The sequence below is a fragment of the Zonotrichia albicollis genome, chromosome 8 (assembly GCF_047830755.1).
Source record: "Zonotrichia albicollis isolate bZonAlb1 chromosome 8, bZonAlb1.hap1, whole genome shotgun sequence".
NCBI lineage: Eukaryota > Metazoa > Chordata > Aves > Passeriformes > Passerellidae > Zonotrichia > Zonotrichia albicollis.
The window spans coordinates 12,780,696-12,797,633 of record NC_133826.1 but is presented as its reverse complement, the minus strand read 5'-3'; positions in this window follow the sequence as shown (position 1 = coordinate 12,797,633).

Below are 16,938 nucleotides of genomic sequence, written 5' to 3'. Positions count from 1 at the left end.
AGAGCTGGGTGACATTAGTTCTCCTTGATATTCACCAGATATTTTAATTTAAAGCTTTTCAGAATGTTTTCCAGTATATATTTCCTGATGCTTTGTAAATTTTACCACCCCAAAATTATAACAATTTGAATTTTATTTAAATATTCAATTTATCTGAGTTTCAAATTTAAAGAAACTTCAAATTTAAAGAAACTGTGTCGTTTCAGTTTTATCCCCTTGTATGTGTATGTATGCTATGTGCATTGTTTGCACACCCTAGATGACTTCTTCTGACCTTAAGAAGTTAAGTTTGTAAAAGTGTCAGTAACAATTTTCATAATTATCAGAGCAGTGAAGCTTGGGAGAATATGTTTTATAATAAACAGAGTCTTTTTGATTCGTATCACAAACAGTGCAGCTGATGCTGACAGAGTAGTGTATGTGTGCCAGACTGATGTATCATTTTTATCAGTCTAAATACATCAAGAGACAGAGTTTGAATGTATTTTAGGAGCAGCACAGATGGGAATTAGCAAACAAGTGTTTAGAGTAATATCCTACTGTTTTCTAGGTATAGATTCTTCTATCATGTCAGATTCTCTGTGGTCTGGTTTGCTCTCCCCATAGCATAATGATCAGAACAGTCATGCAGACTGAAAGGGCTTTGAAACTAGAAAAGAACAGAGTGGTGTGTTCAGAAGTTGCATCTCTAGCCTCCAGATCTGTCACTGAACCCACCTGGGATGAACTGGATACCAAACACCAAAAGCTTTGTTAACTACACAGAGCTCAATAGTTGTGCCGGCACCTTAAGGAGGCTGCGAATGAACCATCAAAGGACAATCCTGAGGAGAGAATCAATGGAAAGAGTCCTACTTGCCAAGTGTTTATTCCTAGCAAACAAGATTGCTCTGATGACAGGGCTGTTTATGTAGCCACTTTAAAAACAGCATCTGTGATCTTGTCTTTATGTCTATGCTGGACACTTAGATGCCCAAAATGAAATGTGAGCTGAAACATCACTCCTACTCTGAGGCCGTTTGGGTCTGGCAATAAATAAGTTTGCCAGTGAATTCTAAAACCCTGACAGAGGAAGTAAAGGGAGTTTTTTGTTAGTTCAAATTCACATGCATGTCTGTGTACATCACTCAGCTGTTAGAGTGGACCTAAAGGAAGTCTGGATGATGTTTTCCCATGTTCACTTTTTTCCTTCGCCTTCTTGCCTTGCCACAGGAAAATATGTCTATCTCAATTTATATTATAGTCTTAAAATCTCACAAATAAATATTATTTGAGCACATGGAAGGTGTGTGCTATCAGGACATTCCATGAGGAACAGAGCTGTCCAGTTTAACAGAACTGATAATTTTCTAAAAATATTCAATATCTCCTTCAGGTTTTGCAAGAAAGGTCACTGTTGCTATAAAGTTGTTTTAAGTACACGTACCAGGAAGAGAATTCTTGACTAAACATTTTGGCATAAACTTGAAAACAGATATCTAATTTTCATTTTTCTAATTTTTCATTTGTGCTCCCATAGAAATCATTGTTCTATTTTAATTTTTTCTTCTTTCTTCCTTAGCTATACTAAAAGTAAGATCTTTTTCTTTCTTTTTTTTTTTTTTTTTTAAATCTGGCTATATTATGTTAGACTACTGCCAGCCATCCAATGCTGGTTTAAATTCACTGGAGGCTTTATAACTAAAGAATGATTTGCATGTCAATTCAGTGACATTTGACGTCATGCTTGGCTAGCATCAAATGAGTTTCCTAAAGTTTGTGTCTCCCAACAGAGAGGACAAGTTTAAAGTCCTGGTTTGCCTAACTGAGCCTGCCTGCCTCGTGTGCCATCCTCCAAGCAGCAGGATGGGGATAACTGGGATGTGCAGGACGGGGATAACAGGATGCACGACTGCTACCTCTGTTCCCATCTTGGCCCTGAACTGAACTTTGAGTAGTTATTACAAATAAACTCTGAAATAGAACACCTTGTACCGCTGCACTATTAATCAAGAGTACCTGGCTTGAAAATCTCTGGTTAATTTTTTTCCCTGAAATTTGAGAACCTGCTCTATCTAGCATTTTGAGTGCAAACTGGAGATTGGAATCAGGAATATTTTGTAAGCTTCCCAGATTTTTTAAGCTTTCCCGATTTTTCAATTCCATCTTGGCATTTTACAGCTCAAACTTTTTAAATTTTAATTATTCTTCTATCTTCTGTCTTTACTTCAGATAGTTGTTTAGTTATTAAAAGGGTACATCAAAACGTTTTCTGTGAAACTCATTTCATTCTGAGTTGTTTTTCCGTGGGCCAAATACAGAGATATTAAAGGATTTTTAATGAGATTATAAAAACTTTAGATATTCTGTACACTTTCAGAATGCCTGGATCTACTTTGAACTTTACATAATGACAAAATTTGCTTTTCTTTTTTATTTCCTTCTTTTTATTCCTTTTATCTGGTATAAGGATTACATTTTATATATCTGCTATTATATAAAGAAAGAATGTGAAGGAGACGCAGACAAGTAAAACTTTAATAAAAAAATCTGTATCAAGTTGTTTTCCCTGGGTTTATATCAGATCTCAAACAGTACTTTTTAATTTTTCTAGGCTGGCACATGAATAAAACTGACACTTTCTTTGTCTGTATACCTAGAAAAGACAGGGCTCAGTCCCCTGAGGCAAAGCTAGGATGAAGATGATTGCTTATATTCAAGTTCTCAATTTTTTTAAATCTTGCTTTTCTTATTACAGTCTCCTAGCAGTTTCCTTATTCCAATCAGTAGTCAAGTTTAAAACCATCAGATTCCATGATGTTTGTGCTGGGTTTAGCATCCATTGTTGGGGAAAAGCTGATAATATAATTTAGGAATGAACCCACTGCTGTAAGGGCTGTTTTTCAGCAAATGCTGAAATAAATAAAAATAAAGCATCTGCTTTATTGCGACTTACTGGCAACAACTATTGCCATTTATGTAAGCCATGCTCCATTATTAAAATAAATATATCCATGAGGAAGGATGTGCATGTGAGATATACTAGAGGACCATGGAAGGATTTATAGCCATGAAAGACTGATAGGTGTGTTGTCCATCAAAATGAAAGTGAGTTGGATACAGTCCTGGAAGCATTTTTTGCTGATAGGCTGCATTTCTTTCCTAAATTAAAAATTCTGAAGCCTGTATATCTTCTGATCACCTGAGGTCTGTCAAGCATTGGACTATTTGAGAAATTATTTCTGTCTTTTAAATAACCCTCTTAAGTTCCACTGTCACCCTCAGCTCTGTGAGAAATATTACAGATGTCATTATTGTGTGCATCATCTGAATATGGAGATATGGAAACCACAGCAAAAGGATTTTTCTGTCTTTTAACAACATTAGTCCTAGTAACAGAGAAGGGAATTGTAATAGCAAAACATGAGTTCCTGACCGAAAACTGAATTGATAAAGGAGCTCCCTAGCAAGGTCTTGTGCTGTATATACCTGATTGTCATGAAATTTAAATGAAATTAAAATTCCTGATGAGAAGCTCTTAGGAGAAGATTCTTAAGTAAAAGCAGTGTCTGATGAGATAGAAACCAAAACTATTTGGGTCACTAGTTACTGCCAGAAATGCCAAAATCCTTTCTAAAAGGGAAATGTGGCCTGGCTTGTGATTCCTTCACAAAGTGGGCAGGCAAGGGATGCTTAGAAACATTTGACATCTGATGAATGAGTCCCAGACCAAGAAAGCAGTGAACACAGGCAACAAATAATCATTCAGGACCAGGATTGTTCTCTTCTGAAAGGCTTTTGATAAAATACATTACAATGCAATAAATATATTTGGAGTTTGTTTTTTTCAAAACTATGGTATAAACCAGAAGAATGCATTTTGGTTTCAGTGTGTTGAATAACATTGGTTTCAGAAACCTAGGAGATCTTCAATCACTGCCAAAGGCTACTTTTTGAAAAATTCAAGAAAAATCTGTTCAAAGTAGTATTGAGAGGTTTGGGTAGAACCAAGCTTTCAGAGCTTTACCTCAACTGTTGCTAAGAGTTATAGGTGAGCTTTGTCACTCCCTGCAGAAAGGATTTTATTTTTCTGCTAGGAATTCAAATACCTCACCAGCAGATCTAGGAAGGGATAAACACTGATACAGCCCTATTATCTGAGCCATCAAAAATAACTGGTTTTGCAAACATCATCAAAGAGGTTTCCATTTGTTCAACAGTTTTCTTTTTTTACTTCCCCTCTTATCAGTAAGTCCTGAGAAGTGAAAACCATGTTGCAAATATGAGATACGTAACAGAACTGTAATTTTAGCAGGAAAAATGTTGATGTTGAATACAAATAAATTAGGTAAACCATTCACTTTAAGCATATTTAATCTAATTAAAATAATTGCATATGGAATTTGTGGTAGCTTGGTGCTGTTTTCTTTCTCTTCTATTCTTTTCAAATAGGAAATACTGTTCCATGATTTTTGCCTCTAGTTAATTTATTATGACAGTCTGGTTTGCCACAGTATTCTGCCTTTCATTCCTGGTATACCTTCATTATTAATATGTTGCAGTGAAATTTTACAAAAAATAGTAATCTGTCTGTTCCATAGCACCTGTCATTTGGACTATAATATAAATTCCACAGATTCTGATAGAAACTAAAGAGAATAAAAATTTGCCAATGCATCAGGCATCTTTAATAATTTGTAGGTTTTGTAGCTTTTCAATATTACCAAAATGCCTTCCAGCCTTTTAACAGAGAAGAAACTTCTCGAAAAAAAATCAGTAGAAGGTTGAAATTGAAATATTTCTCTGGAATGTAGCCCCCCACAATAAAATACTTTAGGCCCTTATTCACCAAATAGTCTTGATTTTACCATTCATTCTAGTTCTAAATATCTCTAAAATTCAAGTTTATTTTAATTTTAATAGTACGACTATGATTTAATTCCATCTTGACCACTGTGGCTCCTAAATCATAAAGTAATCAACTGTGCCTCCTGTAAAAAAAAACTGAGAAAAGTTTGCCATTTTATGAGCTCACTACAGATGCAAGAAATCTCATTTAGAACACTTAGGAAACTCTTCTCTAATGAAATTTAACATTTGAAGCCTGGACTGGCTGTTAATGGTCCCAAAATAGACCAGTCCATTCTGGAGGACATTTGCCTACAAAATGCTATCTATTGAAATTTTCTTGAAGCAACTGCTTGTCTTTGTCTATCAAGAATATCAGATGTCAGTTTGTGACGATTAATTATAAGAAAGCTTGCATTTTCTGTTAACCCCCTAAATTAACTGTCAATGTATACATTCTAAACCTGTGTCAAATAAGCCTTAATAGGATATATGCAAATTCTCAGAATGCAAATCTAAAACTGTCAGATCGCTGATGTTATTTCCAACCTTCTTCCTTTTCTTTCATAATTTTGAGTCAAGGGGAAACAGTTCTTTGCAAATTGAGGCAGTCTCAAGGGGCATATGGGGGGGATAAAACACAGCTGGCATTTACATGGTACCACAGTGAAGCATCTTTTCTCTGCCAGTGTATTACATAAGTGATGTCTAAAAATAAGGAAGCGGAGAGAAGGTGACATTAAAGGGGAAAGCATGTCCTGCAGGCTTATGAAATAAAGATAATACTGCAGAAAAGAAGTAGGGACTGTTTATACCCCAATATGGCAAAACAAGTAGGATTATAAAAAATGTTGTTAGTTATGAAAGGTTTAAGGTGCAAAACATGCATAACACTGAGGCAACTTTTATAGTAAAGCAATTTATAATTTTTTATTGAATATAAACCTCTTCAACTCATCCTGAGAAGGACTCATTATTTTTCTCTCCATGAATGGCTGAGATTTTAAATGTAACAGGCCAACTGGTAAACTTGTTAAAGCCTTAGAAAACTATGTAGAAAATGAGAAGGTTTTGGAGCATGTTTGCAAGTATAAAACTAGAGTGGTAGGAAAGACTGTACAGTAACATGTAGCCTCAGAGTCAGCCCTAAACTGTGTGAATTAGAACCAAAATGGCAATTTCATAGTTCAATTCTTGGCACAGATAATACATCTTAAATGTCCCATAGAATCATCATGTGGCATAAAACCTTGACCAGGATATCTGCAGACTAGTTCCTCATCAATACAATGTTTTTATGATCATCCATGTCTGTAAATTCTTGTTCTCAAGGGCCCTTTAAGTTAGTAGAGCATACCAGGCTGGAGAATGTCTTCTTGGATTATTACTACTTAATAGTTTTTAATCTTTTGAAATCTTACTGACGTGGAGAAGAATTCTTATTTTTGCCCTGGTACCTACCTAGCATCTCATCAGCTTGTAAATAGTAATACCAATATATGTTTGAATTCATGCTGTATGGATACCAAATTTACCAAATAACGTAACAACAGTTATAAAAAAGCCTGAACAGTCTGCAACTTTCTCTAAAAAACCCTGTCAAACTTTCCACTATTAAACTCTCTCCACCATAAACTTCCTAAAGGGTCAGGTTTTGAAGGAGATGTGTCATTACTAAAACATCGAGTAAAAACTAAGCCTGAGAAAACTGACAGCAATGTTTCTTGAAAAATGTAAGAATGTTTCTCATAATGGTCCTTCAGTCAAACTTAAAATAATAATAAGTTAAAATCTGCCCTTTGAGGTTTAAACTTGGATTTCAGGTTTCTTGAACAGGTTTACTGGTATACCTTAAATAACCTTAAATATTTAAGACAACCTACATTAATTTGAACCCTTCTAGTTCCATTTGGCAGTGACCATTAGTGGAATTTTTATGTGTTATTCGAGTGTTGGAGCTTTAAAACTCCTATTTTAAATTAACATGATTCATAAAATTAAAATATGCAAAGCTCAAGGTGGAATAATTTTTGTAGCCTATTGGTTTGCAAAAGCTAAAAGTGGAACCTGCAAGACACTGGATTTAATCTTCACAATAGAGGCATTCAATTGCTTTGAATATAAAAAGCAAGAAGGTTGGCATATTGTATATACTGGTATGAAAAGAAAGAAAGAAATGTGTGCTCGCTAAAGGCTTAATTCTCTTTTACTTGAAATGTAGATCAGATTTGACCCTATATTCTTCTGATGTATATTTCATATTAAGTTAAATCTTTTTCATAGTTCTATTAAAAAAAAAAAACAATTTTGAAGAAAATGTGAGTGTTTATCAGCACCAATTACGCGCCAATTAACATTTTTGTCTTCAGATCAATCCACCTTTAAAAGTTCTTGGTATTCCGTATGTTTTTAAAAGCTATTGTTCGTTTGTAAGAATGTACAGTGGGATTCTCCAATAAGCACTTATTTGCATGTATAAATATTCCTAATTCCTGCTTTCAACAAGCACTTAAGTTCCTTTTATGTTAATATTACCATTTATTTTGCATGCAGTCACGTATTTTGAGTGCTTATAGTTTCTATTTATCCACTGCAAAGGAAGTTCCATGTTATAATTCATAATGTTAGTGAGCTAAAACCCTGAAATCCCCTATATTTATAAAAAATAATTATTACTTTTCTCTTTTGAAATCTTATTTGTTGACATTTAGATATGCTGCTCTTAACATTGAAGTTTCTGATATATGTGAAAAGTAGGAGAATGAATCTCAGTGACATTTAAAATACCATCAAGCCAATCCTATTCCTCTCTCAAAAGGCTCTTCAAAATATGAATATTCCAATATTTTATTGGAAACATCTGGACTTTTCACATAGATTTAAAAATTAACAGATCCCATCCCAGTCCTAATTGTATATTTTTTGTCTCCTTTTTTTGTGTTCCCAGTGCTCATCAGACTGCTGGAATTGCCCAGTTTCATTGAGGTTTAGACATAACAAAGAGAAAAGTACCAAAATGTGCAAAAGAAAGCAAGGCAGATAGAGGACTACCACAGCCAACAGGACTGAAAAAGTCTATGGTTTGAGGAAGATCATCACCTGCACAAGAGCAGGAGTGTGGTTAAAGAAAAAGGTTCTCTGTACCGTGCAAAGCACAATCAAAGCAACATTGGAACATTAATCTGCACTTCATATGTTTCACATAGCTCTTATATCTTTCTTCCAATATCTTTTAAATTATTTGTGCAAATTAGTTTAGGTGTCTGTTGACTAAATAGTCGTGTGGGGATCCCACATAGCTTCTCAACACAGTTGTATTGTGGTATGTATGGACAAATTTATGGAGTAATCCCACTCTTGAAGGTTCTTGTTCTGGAATGAGAAGTAAAAGAACAGCTTTTTTTTTTTTTTTATCTGCTATTTCTCATTATTCACACCCATACAAGAGGAGCACACAGTTAAGAAAATTCAGATTCTTAACTTTGAACTGTATGGAATGATTCTTTTACATAGGTGTAAATCCTCACTCTGAGACACAACAACATGTGCTATTCTTAAGCTTCAAGCTAATTTAACTGTGACTACAACTGAACTGCAGTTGCATTTTAAATGCAACTGCATTCTTAACATTCTCTTGAAAATCTAAAACCAACTCAAAGCCACTCAACCTGATGAACCTTTTATACATGGATTTGTACTTTGCAAGCCCTAAGAATCCTTGCAAGAACTATGTTTAAAGAGCAGTTAAGTGCCACTCCTTGTGGTTCTCTGCACCATTGTGCACACTCTTAGCCACATAATAAATCTTTTTTCACATCAAACCTAAATAGTAAACAATTGTGCTCTCTGTGTTATACATAAAAGGATATGGTACCCAGAAGACTACATGGGCTTCTGTACATCTCACTGTTCTGCTGTTGTTGTAAACTGTTGTTCTTGGGGACAATATGAACAACTTCATATCAATACATGGCATTCCTTATTTTAAACAGGCACTGCATTTCCATTGTCCAGGAGCTGACACCTGCTGAAAGGTTCAATTTACATGCACTGAACACATCAGTTTTTACTGCTGCTGCCAACCTTAGTTTGGACACAGGCAAGAAATATCTACCAAGAAATCTGTCAAAACAAAGTTTCTCACAAGATGGTTTCTCCAAAAACATGTGAATGGTGCCTTAAGTTTTAGCTTTCATACTTTCCAGACTGTACTGCATTGGTGCATAACTCTGAACTTCATATAGAGCATCAGCAAGTTCTCTTCACAGTTTAGCTGGACAAAACAATCCTTTTCCAGCCCATGAACCAAGGACACCATTACAGCTTGAGGCCCAAAAAGTGTAAACAACAGTGAATTGAGGAGAGCAGGCTGAGAGGGTGGGACTACATAACCTGCAGCTGTAATTGGACAATTAACCCCAATATATAAATGGACCAAAAAACTCATGACCCTTCATCCCTTGGGTGTAGCCTTGGCCAGGCTCCTGTACTGCCCAAGGTGTATCCTTTGAAGGCCTTTTTTAATAAATACCTACTTTATTCCTTTAGCACAGTCTAGCCTCTGTTCTAGGTAGCCTCTCAAGGCATCACTAAAAGAATAGATGTTTTCTCCAGTTCAGCCCTGTGTTCTGTGCAATACTAGCTTTCAATTCAGAACATGTTATCCATCTGTTTCCTGTAATTGTTCTAGATGCTCGATTTGGGAAAAGTGCCAACTATTCCAGCAGCTTGATAACATACCACTATAAGTGTATTCCCAGACTGAAGGTACTTCAGGTACTTGATTGTGATCAAATAACTTTAAATTTGTCAAGTAATCAGTGGCAGAGACAGAAATAAAATGAGGGATTCTGTGATTCTAACTCCTTACTGCAACTTCTGAAATGCATTTTTGAAAATGAAACCTTGCTGGCAGGATATTTTCTTGTATAAGTTCATAAAGTAAATTGTTTCACCATCTTTAAAAACACAGTTTATATGTCAGGTGTTTGCAGCTCGTCTTTCCACAGATCATTAAGATGTGAATTGAAAGAAGTCCTCCCTTTCCTCATATTTGTTTTTCTTTTTTCTATTCCATCTCCCTTTCTTTGATGATTAACTTTTGAGATTGTCTCTGGAGGGATCATGTGGAATATAGTTTTGTAAAGTTCCTAGAAAATTAATGAAAGCATTCTGCAATCTGCAGAAATCTCGATATACTTTGAAGTGTTTTTAGATCTTGTTTTTCTTTTGAATACTCATGACTTTGACTGTTGGCACTGACATGTAGAAATACACTTTATAGGTCTCTAGATCCCGTGTCTCTAAATTGCACTTTCTGAAAGACTGGCAATTTCTGCACACAACACAAAGATTGAATGCAGGGCTGTAATTCAGCTTTGGTTTTCTGCAGATGATATAAACCACAAAAGCTTGTTGGTTTATTGAACTGCAGCAACAACAATACAGAGAGACTGCATTATTGCCTGTGTATTCAATTAGATGTAAAGAGGTATTGCCCACAATGCAAAAATAATACATATTTGCAATTTCCAATTTAATTGTAAATAGATAAATGGAGACTACTTAAAGTGTAAGAAATGAATGGAAATGGCTGACTAGTCTGTGACATGCTGCCTAAAACAAATATGTGGTTAGTTTAGACAAAAAACATAATTCAAATTATATTTAATAAGTTGCTGTTGGCACCTTCTTTCCTTCTGCTCTGTCTTCAGCTAGAAGAGACATTTCCAAACCAGGGATTCCATTTTAACAGACTAGCACTGTATAGGGCTGGTGCCAAAATATCCTTCCTCTAAGTATCTTTGATACAATTGGTGACATCACAGCAGCACTAGATAAAATTGGAGCCATCTCTGTAGCTGCATGAAGTTATATAATATAGCACCTCCTCGGGAATATCCTTTTCCAAGTGCTTCATGCTCCTGCACAGATTTCTAAACCAGTGGGTAGGAAATAAGTGACATTTGCCAAATATGATCAAATTTTTAACCAAGTTTTGTTTTATACATCCTGGAAGCAGTGAGGGGGGAAAATGCAAACCCTTTTTTGATTGAATCTTATTATCTTCTACTTAGGTGAGAAGTCCACAATAAGCTTATCAGAGTAGTCCTAGCAGAAAATCATCTTGCAGTAGAATTCCAGTGGAAAAATGCTTTTTATGTGATTAATGCAGCTTATCCATTAATTCTCTTCAGTATGTGACTGTTACTATAGTCGATATTTGGCCCTGAAAGTCTCTTCTTTCGTCATTATTTGTGTGACAACACAGTAAAAAAAGCCTTTAAATATTCTTTCATAACAATGCAATTTATATTTTATATGTGACAGTGCCCATTTGCCACTATTCCCTATGATATCAGCTACTGAACAGGCAATGGAATTTGTCTGAGAACCTTTCACCACCCCATGTAAGCTGAAGGAACTGGGCACCTCAGTCACCAGAACACAGGTTCACCACATGCTTGGTTAGTACTGCCAGGCATTGATCTGATCGTATCGAGCTCCACCTTCAGTCAAATATATACATGGAAATAATTTATAATATGCAGAATATATCATATGCTTAGAAAAATTTATGAAACACAATTTAAGAAATAAAAAGCCCCAAACACACAAAACAAAGCATGCAGTTATCGCTTAAGCATGCTTTTAGCACTCTCTTTACTCCTTTTGTCCAGCTGACTTTTCTGCAGAATCCAGACACTTGATCCCATATTCTGTTTTTCCTTTCTCCTTTTTCCTATTGCATTCTTTAGAGAAGACTATCTTCTAGAGAAACAGTTTGGTTTTTGTAACTAATTATCTTCTGGGACTCCTCCAGGACGTCTGGATTTCTTCCCTCTAAAGTTATTTATTGCTTTATTACTCAGGTAGTATTCTGGAAACTCAAATAAGTATTATTTTTGCTGCTTGGGTGCTGCAAACTGCATTTTGCTAGACAAGTTGTCACATCATGAATCTGACCATTTATAATTTTCCTCAAGGGGCAGCAGTACTCTCCCTGCATGCCCTGATGAGTCATGATAAAGTGTTTAACTCAGTTTTAGTTTTGATATCCACTGTTACATTAGCAGACACAGCTGAAAGGAATATTTAAGTGGAATAATGCATATAGTTCACTCTTCACTGGAACTAGACATGACAGTAATCAACAACTTCTGAGGCAGCCTCCAGCTTTAAGTGCTTTGCCCTCAGAGACCTTTGTTGTAGTCATTGTAACACCTATGAGCCATGAAGAAGGTGGTGTGTGAGAAGCAAACATCAGCAAAGAAGGACAGCAATCTAAATAGGAATTATTATCTTCCTGGATACTGACAGGAAGATATGCTCAGTGAAACAGGGCTGTAGCTCTTCAGGATTGGAAGTGCTACAGTTAATAAAAGCTACTGACAGTGTTTGATGTCTCAGAATCAAAGAGATTTAGAGATTACAATGAGGTGCTGTGGTTTGGGAGCTTTTTGGGGTTTTACAGAAAGTGAGGAACAGCAAAGTTGACAGGTAGTGAGGTAGAAAGTCGGAAAGGGAAATTTAAAAACAACCTGGTGATAGAGGCAAGTGTGTGCTGTAATGAGGGCAGGAAGGAAAGCAGAGGAAGAAGGGCAGTGGAAATATGGAAGGATAGCTGACATGGTCAGGTGGCAAAAACATTTAAATTATCTTGTACTATATGAATGGACAAAACTGTATTTTTCAAGTGTCCAGGGAAAAGGATAATGCTGTAATTGAGAATTGTTGAACACCTGAATGGGAGTACTGCCTGTTTAAATTGAAAGGCCATACCTTTAAAATATTATGCACAAAACATAGCTTAGATATTCCACTGACAGACAGTATTGTGCTGTTATAATTGAAAAGGGAGGGAGTGGGGAAGGGAAGTGAGCCTGAGTGGCAGAGAGATGTACAGAGGGATTAGAAGTTTCTGTTCATGCACAAGGATGCAGTCCAATGAAGGTAGGGGAAATTGTGTGTTATTGTAACAGAACCACATAACAGGAGAAAGCACCGTGCTTGATGAAGGCTCTTCATTTCCAGGCTGCCTCTCCTTCATTAAATTTATATGGGAGAGGAACAGGTGTGCTAAAATGTGCTTTTTAGCATTATATAAACTAATCCTGTGGGCAGGTTTGTAGACCAACTAAAAATATTAGATGAAGAAGATAACAGATAAATATGAATGTATCTATGTAGGAGAGAGAGACGGGTGCACGTGCCCTGTCACCTGCTGGCTGAATATGTTCCTTGGAGTAAAAAGGCACTTCATTCTATCTGAGATTTCAGGTAATAATCATGCAATGCTTATTTCAGGTCATGATTGCCAAAAGAACCAAAATTTATTCAGTTGGAGAGGATTTTTCCCCTCTTTTCTTTTTCTGTAATGGTTGCATTATATTAATGTATTTGGAACACCAGTCTCTACCCAGCAAGGAGTGAAATATTTTCTCCTTCTGTTAATGTCATACTGAAGAAATAGGAATCAGAATTTATTACAGGGATGCTTAGAAATATTGTGGTTGTCATTCACAAGTTAAGTCACACTTTACCCAATACTCACCATTGAATGTAACTTTCTGGAACTGGCTCTTGAATTAAATTACTGAAAAGAATTTTAAAACTTGAGAAATCATTGTCTGATTATGAGTGATTTACATCAGTGTCTAACAAAAACTGCAATACATAGGAGATGTAATTTACAGAGGAGCAAGGGTTAGGACTTGATGCCTGAAATCTGAGAGAAACAGAATGCCTCATTTTTATTTGAAAACTTTATCACAGACTTTCTCACGTCACATACTAATTTTACTAAATGCAGAGTTTGGTAGTATTATATTGCTGATTTTTTTTTAACAAATTGATGAATTCATATAATTGTGAGACCAACATGGTTTTCAATATATTTCAGTGAGTGTTAGCTCTCTATCTCAGATTATTAGTTACACCAATTCACAGCTAATTAATAATATTTCCACAATGTATAGAGAAGCCAAAAACAGTTTTGTTTTGGTTTGTTGTTTGCTTAGTTTGTTTTCTTTTTAGTGTGGAACCTTTAGAAAATGCTGGATTCATGTGAAAAACTTTCATTATTTGTTTTTAAGAAATCTGTAGTTTTGACATTGTTCTCTTTAGTGTTTAACAAGGCAGCTTATTTACAGGGCCTACAAATTACATTTTTGGAAATGCCAAAATACACTTGCAAAGCAACCAGATTGGTTCCTGCTGGAAGCAGTGAGAATAATCAAGAAACACTGAGATTTAACTTTTTTGTAAGAAAATGGTTTGAATTCATTCTAAGAAAAAGGCTGTGGTTTCCTGGTGCAGCACTTATTTGTATGGTAAATCCTGCCTTTGCAGAGCTTGCAAATGCTTAGCTTCCCTTTTTATGTAAAGGCATTTTGGTGAGCCTGCAGTTTTCCCTGGGATTCCTGTAAGCACTCAAGAGGCAGCTGCTCAATCTTCTCATCCATCAATAGCCAGTCATAGAAGAGTATTTTAGACATAAACACAAATAACAGAAAGAACAATATTAAATCTCAGTGGGTATTATTGGACTGTAATTCCTTCTAAGACACATGTAAAGTCCTATGTTATAGGAGACAGCTTAAGAAGTTTGGTCACAAGAATTCTGACTTGAAATCATGAAATGATGAAATGACAGGCCTTATAATGTGAAAGGATTTTTTTTTTTTTTGTATTGTAGGGATATAACATTTTAGCCATTTCCTTCCTTTTGTCCCACATCAGGAAATCTCAGTGCTATTAGAAAACTGAAAAACATTATGCAAGTGTTTGGAAAATGAATGAGAAGTAGGGAAGGAAAAAACATTATATTATAGCAAAGCTATTGTAGCATCAACTAGGCAAGATACTTTTGATCAAGTCTGGACTTCAAGCAAAAGCTTTCATAATCCGAATAATAACATAGCTTTTTGGAAGAGTGAATAAAAAGCTTCTAAAATATAGATTAGTAGAACCTAGTCATCATCCCCTTAAGTATGTGGTAGACCTTTCTAACAAGATGTATAAGATATATTTCTTGTATTAAATGTCACAGTAGCTAAACAAGCTAATGCAACTGAATAACAGAGAATAAAAGTAAATGTCAGGGGATACTGTAAAACTGCTATTTATTTTTTTTCCCAGAGCTTCTGTAATGTCATAATTGTAAAAGTAAACTAGAGAAGGTTAGTTGATAAAAACCCTAATGAAAAATAAGATCTCTTATAATATTCTTTGGTGTGTATGAATTATATATAACTTATTATTATCCTTTAGCCTAAAATAACTTGAAATAACCCATTAATCATTAAAATATTGAAAACTGACACAAGATTTTCATTTTATTTTTCCTCCTAAATATCTAATATTTTATATTAATCGTACAGATTATATTGTTACACTTTGGCATTTATAGTAATGTTCTGTATCACGTGACTTTGGCTGGAAAACATCTGTAGTGGACATTTTATATTTTTTTAGAAGGGAAATCTCCACAACAGACTTAAAACAATTGTTAGATTAATATTTGCAAGAAATAGGATTTTTAAAAGTGATTTTCATCTTCCACTCATTCTGTAAACATAAATTGATGAAGATGAAGCTTTTATATATGTATATATTTATGATGACTGCTGTTGAGTCTGATTGACTGCTTTCTAACTGCAGAAGAGATTTCTTGTCCTTGGATATGCCACATTAATGAGTTGCCACAGTAGAACAAAAATTCTCTTCAAAGGTAAATAATTTGGCTTAAATATGTATTTATAGACTTCGAGATTTGATCTTTTCGAAGTACCCATTGTTGGAAACATCTTTCACCTTAAATTTTGATTAACATTTACTACACTTTTTTTAGTTTTCTGCATTTAATTAATAATTGGCCCAATGGCCACTAAATCCACTGGAGAGATATTTAGAATCCATCTGTTTCAGTGCAATCAGAAATCTTGAATCTTTGTCTATCAAAAAGATGGTGTACATAGGTGCATCCTCAAATTGCTGAGTGCAAGACATAGGTTTTTGGAACAGAGAGATACACCTGCAATTAACATAACTATGAAAGGAAGAAAGTGGACAAAATGCTATTCTAGGTGTTAATACCAATTTTTCATTTTAGAATACCCAAAAATTTTTTTGAGAGAAATAGGATTGATCATAGAAAAAAAGAGTTGTTCTTCCTACATTGATTTTAGATTTAAATGCTTTCCCATGTGTTATATTGCTAGGCAATTTTTCATTGAACAGTTTTCTTTCAAATGAAAGAAAACTCTTTCTTTTGAAATGTTGGCAATTGTTTTAATAAATCTGTTTTGAATAGTTTATTTAGGGTTTGACACAGTGTCATTATGTCGCTAATGCTCTATGAAGTGTTCACTGAAAAAAGATGGAGATGTTTTTCTGGTAAAGATTTTAAGGTATTGAAGGTAATTAGCTGACAACATTATGATATACTATAATGGAAACTCAGTTGCCCTTTCTGAGGCAGATCTATTATAAAGTTCATGCTGAACTAATGTTTCTATTTGTCTTCGTGGCCATTACTCACTGCACTGGCATAGCAAAGAGGTTGTAGATCTGCCACTCATTGCTCCAACAGTAAAAAACTAAGAAATTACTAATAATTTGCAGGTCTGGTAAAGGATAATCAATATTCAAAAAATTTCCAGTAGTAAACTTCCTTCTTCTTAAAGAAGAACAAGCATAATTAAAATACAATTAAAAATATATAATTATCATGAAGTTTTTAATTTACCCTGTGCTAAACAAAAAGGGCATTTCAAAGCTGCTTGGACAAAGGAATTATTACATCACTGCTTTAATTTTCACTGGAAATTTTTAACCAGAAATGAGTATTTTCACTGCAGCTTCAAAAGGTATTAAGCAAACAGTGATTGAATTGCTACTTGCCAGTTTGCTGTAAGGACTCCAGCACTACAAATCAAAATCTGTTGGGCCTGAAATATAATACATGATCAGAGCATTTTTTAAATCATTTGAGAGGACTGATCTGGATAAGGCGGGAACAGAGTAAGGAATTTCTTTTTGCACAAGCTCCATATGAAATGCATATGGTTCAATATTTTGAATCCAGCAAGTTGCTTAAGCTGGATTATA